We start from the raw sequence: 12,006 nt of genomic DNA, 5'->3' as shown, positions 1-12,006 counted from the left end.
AACAGATATTTGTACATATAGGTTCATAGCATTATTCACAATAGCCAAAAGGTAAAAGCAACTGAAATATCTATTTATAGATGAATAAATATACAAAATATGGTATATACATGTAATGGAATATTATTCAGCCTTGAAAATGAATTCTGACATGCAACAACATGCATAAGCCTTGAAGACATTGTGCTAAGTGAAATAAACTAGGGTCAAAGGACAAATAATGTGTGATTCCAGTTATATGTGGCACCTAGAGTAGTCAAATGCATAGAGACAAGAAGTAGAAGGGTGGTTGCTAAGGTCTGGGGGGCTGTGGGGATGGAGAGTTTTGTTATAGGGTTTGGCATTTCAGATTGGAAAGAGGAAAAAGTTCTGGAGATGGATGGTAGTGATGTCCTACAACAATGTGAATGTACTTAATGCTACTGAAAATTGTAAACTTTGTTATGTGTATTTTATCACAATAAGAATGCATTTAAAAAGATAAATCACTTACATATCAAATATTATTTTATAATAATCTATTTCCTTTAATTAAAGTTAGGTATCATGTTGGCTTTTTAATGACTAAATATCTTTGAAGAATCAAATAACATCTTAGAATCATTTTTCTTCTTCATGGGTTTAATTCTCTGCAGAAGAGAATGTTCCTATCTCCAGGGAAAGTAAAGTTTTTTGAAATTTTATTTTAATTTTATTTACTTTTAGAGAAGGAAAGGGAGAGAAAAAAAAAGGAGAGAAACACTGATCAGTTGCCTCTCTCACTCCCCCAGCTGGGGACCTGGCCTGCAATTCATGTGCCCTGACCAGGTATCAAACTAGCAACCTTTCAGCTCTCAGGCCAGTGCTCAGTCCACTGAGCCACACTAGCCATGGATAAAGTTTTCTTATTCTTCTCACCAGTTGTTCAAAATCCTGCCACAATTTAGTTCACTTTGTATCAGATCTTTCATTCTTTGATTTAGATTGACCTATTGAAATTATGTGTGTAGGTAAGTTATATTATTTATGAGTTTAATGTAAGGATAATAAAGAGGGTGTTACAAACTACATATTATCAAAGAGCACATCAGGCCTGATAGGGCTGTGAACTGCTGCTCTGGGATAGGTGCTTGGAGTGGAATTTTTAATTGTAGGGCATACATATGTTTAATGACTAGAAAAAGACATTTTTATAATAATTTTTTAAAAGATTATTTTTATTTATCTTTAGAGAGATGGGAAGGGAGGGAGAAAGAGAGGGAGAGAAACATCCATGTTTCCTTGTTATTAGAATAAATGTACCTTTGTGCCAAGGAGGAATACCTACCTTCTGTTTAAACACACCTTACACAGTCTCCAGGCAAGTGCCGTGACTGGGAATCAAACCGATGACTTTTTGCTTTATGGGATGATGCCTAACCAACTGAGCCACACTAGCCAGGGCTATTTTATAGTAGTTTTAAGAAGTTATGACCCCAGAAATATTTTAGCGGTCCTGTTTACTGTTCCACATTCTCACCAGCACTTGGTATCATCATATTTCTAAATTTCCACTACTCTCTGAGTATAATGTAAATTAGATTCCAATTTTATTTAACTATGAAAAGTCAACTGACTCAGCCTTCATTGATTGAATTGTTCATTCTTCATAATTTACAAATTCATGGCTATTGTATATTGAATTTCTCCACATATGTAGATTTCTTTCTGAGATTTCTATTGTTTTATTCTATTTGTGTATTCCACTGAAAGATCCATCTGTCTAAATTACCATAGCATTGTAATAAGTCTTTAGAAAACTTATAATTTTTTTAATGCTAATATATATTACCTCCAAAAGAAGTTTAGTATTTAGCAATGTAGCTTTATGTGAGCCCTCTAGGACAAATTAGTTATAAATTACACACCCAGGTAAATAATTATTTAAATTTTGAATAAAAGTTTTGAAGGTAATCCAAATAAGTAAAATCAAATCTGCCAAATATAATAATTTTTATTTTAGAACAGTGGTGTCAGCTTTTTTTTTTTTTTTGATTTGGCAATGATGACCAAATTATCTACCAAGACTGCTTTTAGTAGTTATTATAACAAGATCAATGTGTACAGATGTACCATTAACTTTATGCTCTCATTGGTCTATAGACATGCAGCCAACCTATTTATATAGATAAAAATGAAAAAAAAAGACACACACATGTAATTTCATTGTTCAAAACTGCCATTCATCTTTCCAGAATATAGCTCCTGATGACAGTGGCAAGGGCCGTTTGCTCAGCCTGCTGCTTTGACGTCACCAGTCCAGAGACAGCTGCATATCACCAGCTGTATCAGTTGCTTTCAGGAAAGATGAACTATAAAAAGGACCTGCTTCCTTCTGGCTAACACAGTGTCTGGCCCACAGCTGGATGACAGAACAGGAGCACTAGATTCATTCACTCGGCCCATTGACTCATACAGAGCACAGCTTAAGAGGATGAAGACCAGATCATACATTTCAGAAGAAAACGTCAACCATAATAGCTGAGGTGTGTAGTGGATACCAGCCAGCAGTATCCATCTTGGCTGTGGATGCTCGTGGAAACACGAGAAAAAACATACAGAGAGACAATCAGGTCCTGTGGGGAAATAGGAACAGAAGGGCTACTCTCTCTAGTGGGGAGAGCGCCGTATCCATTCCCAAGCAGATTTTTATTGAGAATATAGACTTAGTTTGTGGGTTCACAGTCTGGCAGAAAAGATCAAAAGAAGTAGGTGACTTACAAAGGTGCAGACAGAACCCCCGCTGTGATTCTGGGCAGAGATTGGGGTTTTATCTAACAGGGCTCAAAGGGCAGTTTTGGTTTCCTGTCTGTGCCTTCAAATTCTAATCTAATAACATCCTCCAGCAAACAGATCTCACAGGATCTTGCATATTCTATGTCCCAGGCCTGATTACCCTGGGGGTCCGCCATTTCTGGTCTGGCCTGCACCACCCCTGCTATTTCCCACAGGCCTGAGTTAACAGAGAAGACAAAGGCAGCCAGGAGACTTGGGTTTCTCACAAGGACTCAGGCTTTGACAAAGCTGAGGGGGCAGGAGTTGATGCTATCACCCCTTCTTATCCATAGCCCAAGTCTCTTCCCTTAGGGTATTCCCACATGACTGCATCTGTCTTAGATTCATTCTCTTTCTTAGAGAATTGTTACCTGTCATTGACTGTCGATCATGCAAAAGGGAAGCTGGGCATTAGAACAGGCAGCGTTCATGCCAGGGAAATAAACTTTGTCTCCTTAGTGGCTCCTGGTCTGGAGGTCTTTCACTCAGCCTAAGTCTTGGGGGGTTACAGCTTCCTGAGACCAGGCAGGGCAGTCCCCAACAGAGGTGTGTATGCATCAAGATGCAAATAATTAAACTTCTCAGTGGACAAGATCAGGACCAGAAGATTCCTGTCATACTAACAGGCCAGCTTAAAAATGTATTTCCACCTTGATCCAAAAAAGTCTTGAGCTGTTAGAGGCAGTCATGTCCCTTCCCTCAAGAAAGCTGAAAGCCAGAGAAAAACATAGATTTACACCAAAGATAGATTTATACCAACAATATTAATGCAAGGCTGGAGAAGGAGTCTCAGATGTGCAATAAGGATGAAGAGGGCCAATGTGAAGTTTCTAAAGTGGTTGGCCTTGATAATATCCCACTAAGGTGGAGCAGGAGGTTGTCAACACAGTTCTAATCAGGGATCATGGATTTGCTTTCTCTCCTGCTCTCACAAGTCACTTGAGCCCAGTGTTAGCCAAGTATATAATCCTTCTTCTTGAGAAGTCAGGTAGGAAACAGAGGTGGTGACCATATGCTGATTTTTTTCATAATTATGTGTGATTCCTACAGTTGGTGGTAAGAAAAGAGCTGGTGATAAGCAGCCTCTGGGCATATGATGATCTGTTAGTTTGTTGTAATTGGCGCAGTTATTATGGCTTGCTCCTGCTTATCCAGAGAGGTGATAAGTAACCCTATTTGAAGACAAAAGGAATGATGCTCAGTGTCCCTTGAACAAAGTCCTATACATACAGAGAGTGTCACAGTGCTACTAAGGTGCAGTGCCTCTCCAAAGGGGGTGCATGTCTGGGCCTTTTGGTGTCTGGAATATATTTTATTTAATGAGAATATAAGAAATAAATACATAAATACATAAATAAATACATAAATGAACACCTGACTCTCTACCACCTTGCCTCCTAGGACTCATCTGTTAATGCTGTCTTCTCTCACAAGATATCACACTTTGAGTGAAATTGGGCAAAAATTACCTAGTGAGAACTTTCTCACAGTGCAGTTTCTAGGATTTTATCATGTAGTCCACAAACATTTTGGCAGTTTCAGAGGAAAAATTAATAAGGGATAGATCCCTTTTTCATTTGTGAAAAATATGTATAACACAAAAGAAAAATGTGTGATTTGTGATTTTTCTTAGAAATCCTGTCACTTTAGAATTCATTAAAACACATTGCTTCTCAGCCTTTTGGCTAAGATCAAGTGTAGAATTCATTAAAACCTTGAAGGCTGCACGAGTGTCACAAGGAATGAACTCCTTAGTCCGTCTTGGCTCATACACCATTCATGGAATAAAGTTATCTTGCCACTGTTGCTTCATAGTATTTGTGATTTTTAGGTTTCTTACATTTGGCTGTTATGCTTTTTTTTTTTCGGTCATGTTAAATTGTGTGTATCCTAAATGCACAAAAATAGATTAGTGATTCATAATGATTCATTGGGGTGTCAAAATAATATGAAGAGGCTTCCAGTTTCAGTTCTAATATGTAAAGAACTAGAAAATCATCGCTGTCATCCTTAAAAAAGGAAAAGCTGGCAAATGAAAACTTGATGATTTTCCTTGGTTGTAAGAGGTTTGGGGGAGGAAGTGAGGGAATTTTGATCAAGGGATACACAGTTCTGTAATGCCAGATGAATAAATTCTGGAGATCTAATGTACAGCAATATGACTATGGCTAATAATACTGAATTGTATACTTGAAATTTGCTAAAAGGGTAGAGCTAAAGCTGTTTCACTATACACACACGAAATGGCAACCATGTGAGGTGATGGACATGTTAATTAGCTTGAGTGTGGTGCTCATTTCACAATGTATACACATATCAAACCATCCACTTCTGTGTCTTAAATGTATAAAATCTCTATTTGTCGATTATATCTTAATGAAGGTAGAAAAAATAAAATGAGTTATCAAGGCTGGCAAAAACCTAGATGAATTTTAAATGCACGTTACTAAGTGAAAGATGCTAGTCTGAAAAGTCTACACACTTCATTCTTGATGACATTCTGGAAAAAGTCCAAACTGTGAGACAGCAAATAGACCATGGTGGTGAGGGATCGGAGGGGGAGCAGCATTGAGCAGGTGAAGCACAAGGACATTTTTAGGGTGGTGAAAATATTCTGTATGGTATTATAATGATGGCCACATGATACTGTACATTTGTCTGAATTCATAAAGCTTTACATTACATACAAAGAGTGAATCTTAATATATGCAAATCTAAAAATTCATTTATAGTTTAAGGGATCTCAGGGTGGAATGAAGATTTTAAAAAAGAATCTAACTGTTTTGCAAGCATATGAAACAACCTCAGTGACAGAAGCAAGGGAAAGAGGTGCTGATTTAAGTAGCTGGAAGTTAGTACAATCTGTAAAATTAAAGGGAAAAATATGTATATAAGCACTGTATTCCAGTTGGTGATGTTTTTTTCCCACAATGATTCAGATGAAAAATTCTGAAGCCACTGTATGTGTACTAGAGCCGACCAGTTAAGTAAACGGATGGGGAGTGTGGGAGCCAGCATTTTCAACTGTTGAAATGAGAGGTTACAGAGAAGCAAGAGGAGGATGCTCTCATGATCCATGTGGCGTTGGATCAGAGTTGGAGACATCTGCATGAATTCTAGTATAATTACAGATGGTTGCATGTAAAAATAGTATAGCACACAAATAAATACTCCCCCCTCTGTTAGGTGAGAAGGCCTGGAAGCAATGGCACCCCAGTAGCAATGAGCACTCTCAGTGGCTTCAAATACCACTCTCCAATAAGAGGAATTACAGCCTCAGGGCGAGTGGCCACTTCTAAGTTAGAGGGAGAAATATGTAAGGTGATTCTTCAGCATCTTGTAGGGACCAGAAAATAAGGACTTTCTTAAAGAAACCACAATCAAAGGAGCATGTTAAAGGATACAGGATCCAACTAAAAGATCTCTCAGTGGCCCAAGATGGAACAAGTTAAACAACAACAAAAAATAGTATTGAGTTATCACTCAAAGTATAAAATAATTAATCATGAGCCCATTCTGATATAAATAAATAATTGAGAAAAGAAATAAATAGGAGAGAATAAACAATCTCTTGTGCAAAAGAATTCCAAATAACTTATGTAGGTAGTCTACCCTCAAGGAAATGGAACATAAGTTCAAGTATGGGCCATACAAGGTGATGTACTCTTCCTTCTAAAGAGTACATCAGGGAAAGTGGAGAGAAAAAAAGTAACTTTACAGTAGAAACTCTTGGAAACACTACCTCAGCCAGATGATCAAAGTTAACATCAACAGTGATAAGTTGTGTTAACAGCATAACTTTTTAAAAAAATATTTATTTACTTATTTTTAGAAAGAGGGGAAGGGAGGGAGAAAGAGAAGGAGAGAAGCACTGATGTGAGAGAGAAACATCAAACACCCCAACCAGGGCCTAAACCTGCAACCCAGACATGTCCCCTGACTGGGAATTGAACTGGCAACCTTTCCCTTGGTGGGGCAATACCTAACCAACTGAGCCACACCAGTCAGGTCAATAGCATGAATTCTTGATAGGGCATGATAAGAATAACACTTTACCTCCATGCACTTCCTCCTGGAAACCAATAACCTTGACCTAATCTTAAGAAACACATCAAACCCCAATTGAGAGACATTTTCCAAACTACTGAAGGGGACTTGTCAAAATTGCCAAGGTCATCAGAAACAAGCAAAGTCTGAGAAATTGTCACAGACAAAAGGAGCCTAAGAGACATGACAACTAAATGTAATGTGGCAAAAGTTGTGGAAATCTAAATAAAATATGAACTTCAGTTAACAATAATGAATTGATACTGCTTCATTACTTGAGACAAATGTACTATTGAAATGGAAGATGTAAGCAATAGGGGAGATTGGATATGTGGTAAATCCAAACTCTGAAGAGTCTTCACAACTTTTCTCTAAATGTGAAACTGTTCTTAGAAAATATTGAAAAGATTACTGAAATAGTAATAAAAATAATGATAGAAGTACTATAACTCAGCATAATGTTATAAAAATAAAGAGTGACCAAGATTCTATGAGACCAGTGACTCTGGACAAGAAACTGCAAAGGAAAGAAAGGGTCAGCAGGCAGTTTGCTTGTGTGGAAAGGTGACTGTGTGAGAGCAGAAGCCAGTTCCCTGTGCTCTGTGCACTGTCTGTCCTAAGTTGTGGTGTGAAGCCATCACAGCTTGTGTGTTGTTTGCAAACAAAGCCTATGACCTTTTCACTAAATTAATTGAATTTTTAAAGAACAAGAACAAGTTATTTTCTTCCAGTCTCGTGGTGTATGGATCTTATTTTTAAGGCAGAAAAAAAAAAAAGCTAAAATTACAGAGGATCATTCAAGCCTGCATCCCTGAGAGCAAAAACAAGTGCCAGTCACACCATGGCTGAGAATCATGTAAGCCAGATGCTAAAGGAGTGACAAATCTTAAGCTCACACAGAGAAAGCAGAACAAACTACTGGCAAGTTTCTTTCCTTAGAAGACACTCCTGGCTGTTGTAGGTTCTCAGTGGATAACACATGGAACCACTGCTATTCTCTCATGTGTAACCTTATAGGTTTCTTATATAAGAAACTTTATCTTTACCTTATAGTTGCACAGAACCACTGATATACTGAGTAGAAATGGATTCTTGACCTACATGTGTTAAAACATGAAGTAGGCACATCCAACATTTTTTTCCAATTGATTACTAAAAACTCATGTCATGGAAGACATAATGTAAAAAAAAATTCACCATTTCTTTGTGAGCCCCAGTAAAGGCTGCAGCGTGTGTTGGAGTGAGCCCCAGGGAGTGTTCACAGGGGCTGCAGCCAGATCAGACATCGGCCTTGAATTAATGGAGATCACACTTAGATGTCAACCAGAGCTTTAGCCACTGATAGCCTTTTGTACTATTTCCTTTAACCTTGATTCAAGGTTGAAGAAAATCACATAAATTGTGCATAATGAATTCATGGTGATTTTGAGTTTGTGTCTTTGCAAGCAGGCTGTGGCATGGGATGAGCAGGCAGCATGTTCACCTGTTCCTAACATATGCTGTTTGTAGAGAGAAAGGTGCTCATGGGAGCTTGTTGGCTTTTGCTTTTGTTATATTGCTTAATTGGTTTTAAAAAGGTAATCTTTGAACATGGTGAAAAATTTAAAGGTCCAAAAGGGAATCTAGAGACAGTATGGATTCATCTCACTCTAGAGTCTCTTTCCTAAGAGCAATCGTGGCTGCTGGTTTCTTCCCGTAAGTTGCTGGCATGATGGATAAAATAAAGATTTGATATTGTGACAGCTTGTTAAGTGTGTCAGCTGGAACACATGCCTTTATTGCAGTTTCCTCCTGAAGCCCCTCAGAATTAAAAATACGGGAATTAAAAAGACATGCATGAAAAGGATAGAGCGAATAAGAAAGGAAATAGCAGTAATAAAATTTTTGCAAACTAGAGAGCAGACAAATGATTGATAGCAAATTTGTCCTGAGCTAACAATGGAGGAAGCCTAGAAATAAGACTGTTAACTCTGTGGGGCTTCAGAACCTCAGAAAGGGAGGTTCCAGGCCCATGGGAAAGGGGGAGGGCTGGTGCAGCTGAAAATGGGAGATGTAGTAGAAAGTCCTACCTGAGGTGTAGTTAGGTCAGATTCCCTCCCAAATCTCTGCTGTCAGGTGAACTGTCCACCAACCTGGAAGCTAGATTAGGGGTTTACTTCTTGGAGAGTTGAACCAGAGAGATCTGGGCTCAGGAGTTTCAGGCCCAGCTATGGTTAGAGGGTCTTACTGAATAGAGGAAAAAGTAGAAACATACATACATTGAATGATGAGACAACTCCACTTTCTTCCTCCCTTGGCTTTCTGGAAGGCTGCCAGTCAAGATCCTCCTCCAGGGAGGCAAAAGAGAGATCATCTCTCAGAAGCACAGAGTGACGAAGAAAAAAAATACCTTAAACTGGATAGCTGGGAAGCTCTCAACAAAACAACAACCTCTTGCCCTGGCCAGTGGCTCAGTTGGTTGGAGGATCATCCCCTACACCAAAAGGTTGTGGGTTCAGGGCACATATCTAGGTTGTATTTTGGGTCCCCAGTTGGGGCAAACATTAATGCTTATCTCTTACATAGATCTCTCTCTCTTTCTCTGCCTTCCTCTCTGCCTAAAATCAACAAACATATCCTCGGTGAATATTTAAAAACAAAACAAATAAACAAAAACTTCTCAACTACTCAGAGTGTCATAGTCCAAAGCTCTACTCAGGAACACACAAATTCACTTTAGCTTAGTTGTGCCTCACTGTTGAGGGTCACCAAGCCCTATCATGAAAGGTACAATGGCACAGAAAAAAAGAATCCCAGAGAAAGCAGAAACAACATTTGCAAGAGAAGTGATGCTTAGAAAAATTTTAGTTATATCCATGGAGACATAAGAGCAAATGTTGTACTGTGAAATAGAGACAGGATGCTGTTAAAAAGGAATATTAGATAAGAAATAACAAGCATTTGGGAGTTAAAAATATGAGGAAAGATGAAAAAATCAATATAAATTTTGGAAGACGGTGTTGGGAGACTAACTCACAGAGTAAAAAGATAAAAAGGAACAAGAAATATAGGGAATCAATTTGGCAAGGGTTGGCAGCTGAAAATAGGAAAGGTCAGAGAAAATGGTTGGAGGGATGTATTAGAGAAATATTTTAATAAAATTCCCCACATCTGACGTGTATGAGCTTTCAGATTGAAAAAACAAACAAAGTAACTATTTCAATGGATTTTTAAAGAATAAAAAGTCAAAGATTCATCATCACATAATTACAGAACAAGGAGAGGATGCTACAAGGGGGGTGGGGAGAGAGAAGAAGAAGAAGGAGAAGAAGAAGGAGGAGGAGGAAGGGCGGAGAGGAGGAGGGGGGAGGAGGAGGAGGGGCAGGAGGAAGAGAAGGAGGAGGGGAAAAGGGGAGGAGATGAGGAAGTTATATACAAAATATCAGAAATTCTGATTATTCAACTAACATCTTTCAACAACAACCTGGAAGTTAGATGACAACAGAGTCAGTGACTTCAAAATTCTGAGAGAATTACATTTAACAGTTTCCATTGCAAACCAAATTATTAATAGATGTTAATGTGGAATGAACATAACTTAGGTATGAAAAGTGTCACATGTTTTATCTCTATGCCCACTTGCCTACTTGCTTAGGAAGTTACCAGAAAATGAACCTTGTAGACACAAAAGAGTAAACAAAATAAAAGAAGATGAAAACATGATCCAAGAAAGCAGGGGATCTCATACGGGCAAAAGATGAAGGAAACCCTGTAGGACGATGGAGACTAGAGCTCTCAGGGGCATTAGGGTTAAGAGCCAGGAGTCCTGTCTGGTTGGAGCAGGGGAAGGAAGGGCTCAGAGGGGCATGGGGTGTTACTGACAGGATGAAATGTACTATGACAGGACACCTAGTAGAGAACTTGGAAGTGAATTGGTGATGGGTGTTCAGAAAGCAAAGCAAACAAGAAAACAGTAAAAATAAAACAGTATTCAAGAAAGGATCATCTAGCTCAACTATGAATAATAGTCATGTAGTGAAAATATGGTAAGTAATAAAATACATTTAACCAAAACATAATAAATCTCCATTTGGAAGAATGGAAGAGGGATAGCCTCTGTGTCTTTCAGGGCTGGGAGACTTGCAGCAGGAGAGCTAAATTCTCACCAGCTGCTGTGACAGTTCAAGAGAAAATATTTAAAAATTGAAAAAAAATCAAAGTCTATAAGTACCTTCTTCAGAAAGTCAGAGGTAAATACCAGGAGGGGTGGGAAATGCCAGTGAAAGTAGTTCAAAAGTTGTTACCTCTAGGAAGTGCTAATTAAGGATATTGTGGAGTGGAGAGAGATTTGTTCTTTTTTAAATTTGTTTTGTCTTAAGGTATGTAGAGCTATTTGACTTTTTCAACAATCAATCAATAAAGAAATAAATAAAATGAGGAAATTCAACAAGTAGAAAAATTTATATATATTGGTAACTTCAACAGATTGGCTTGAAGTAGTGTTTGTCTCTCAATGACCTACTTAGTATCTTGAGTAGCTTGAAATAGCACCCTAAGGTACAATGTCATAATTTCAAGGTTGGAAAATCAGATGTCATAATTTTCCAAAAAGACTTAACTTAGTACAAATGGTTCAATCACCGAAAGCCATCTCTTTTCCATCACTGGCTGATTTTCTTTTTAGTTGACAAGAAGTGACTCAGTGACACATTCTTTGAAACTGTGTACAAAGGCTGCAACAAATGTCAATAATTAAGGGGCACTGAGTCCAGTTGCAGCATAGATTCAGAACTCATTTGCCACCACTCCAAGTTGCAGGGCTCAGCCTTTTACTTTGGCCTTTTGTTGCCTTGATGTTCCCATAATGAGGGAAACTGTTTACAGTGAGAAATCTTTCTGTAACTTCTCTGTCCACCTTTGATCCAATTATTACCATTTCTCTTAAAAATAAGCAAATGCTAGCCATTGCCATTCCTGATGACCTACCAGTGACAATTAGAACTGTGCTCTTTGGGGGAAAGCAAGTGCACAAAAACGGATAGGGTGAAGAATTTGGCTGAACCATTCATTGTTAAGCTGGGTAACATGGCTAAGCACAAGATTGTAAACAATATTATCTCACCCTGTGATATGAAATAATATTATCAATGTGAAATATATTTTTAATTGTTGAAAAAATGTGTGGTA

General features: G+C 38.2%; 1 long non-coding RNA gene across 1 annotated transcript; it reads left to right on the top strand.

Annotated features, from left to right (window-relative positions):
• Nucleotides 1-219: 219 nt before the first annotated feature.
• Nucleotides 220-11,094, top strand: LOC118502311. Its single transcript, XR_004905021.1, has 3 exons — nt 220-297; nt 3,860-3,864; nt 11,081-11,094. It is a non-coding gene; the product is annotated as an uncharacterized LOC118502311 (long non-coding RNA).
• The last annotated feature ends 912 nt before the right edge of the window (nt 11,095-12,006 follow it).

This window comes from Phyllostomus discolor, chromosome 8, assembly GCF_004126475.2.
Source record: "Phyllostomus discolor isolate MPI-MPIP mPhyDis1 chromosome 8, mPhyDis1.pri.v3, whole genome shotgun sequence".
Lineage (NCBI taxonomy): Eukaryota > Metazoa > Chordata > Mammalia > Chiroptera > Phyllostomidae > Phyllostomus > Phyllostomus discolor.
Note: the sequence above shows the minus strand (reverse complement) of the source record. Positions and strands in the feature narration are given on the sequence as shown.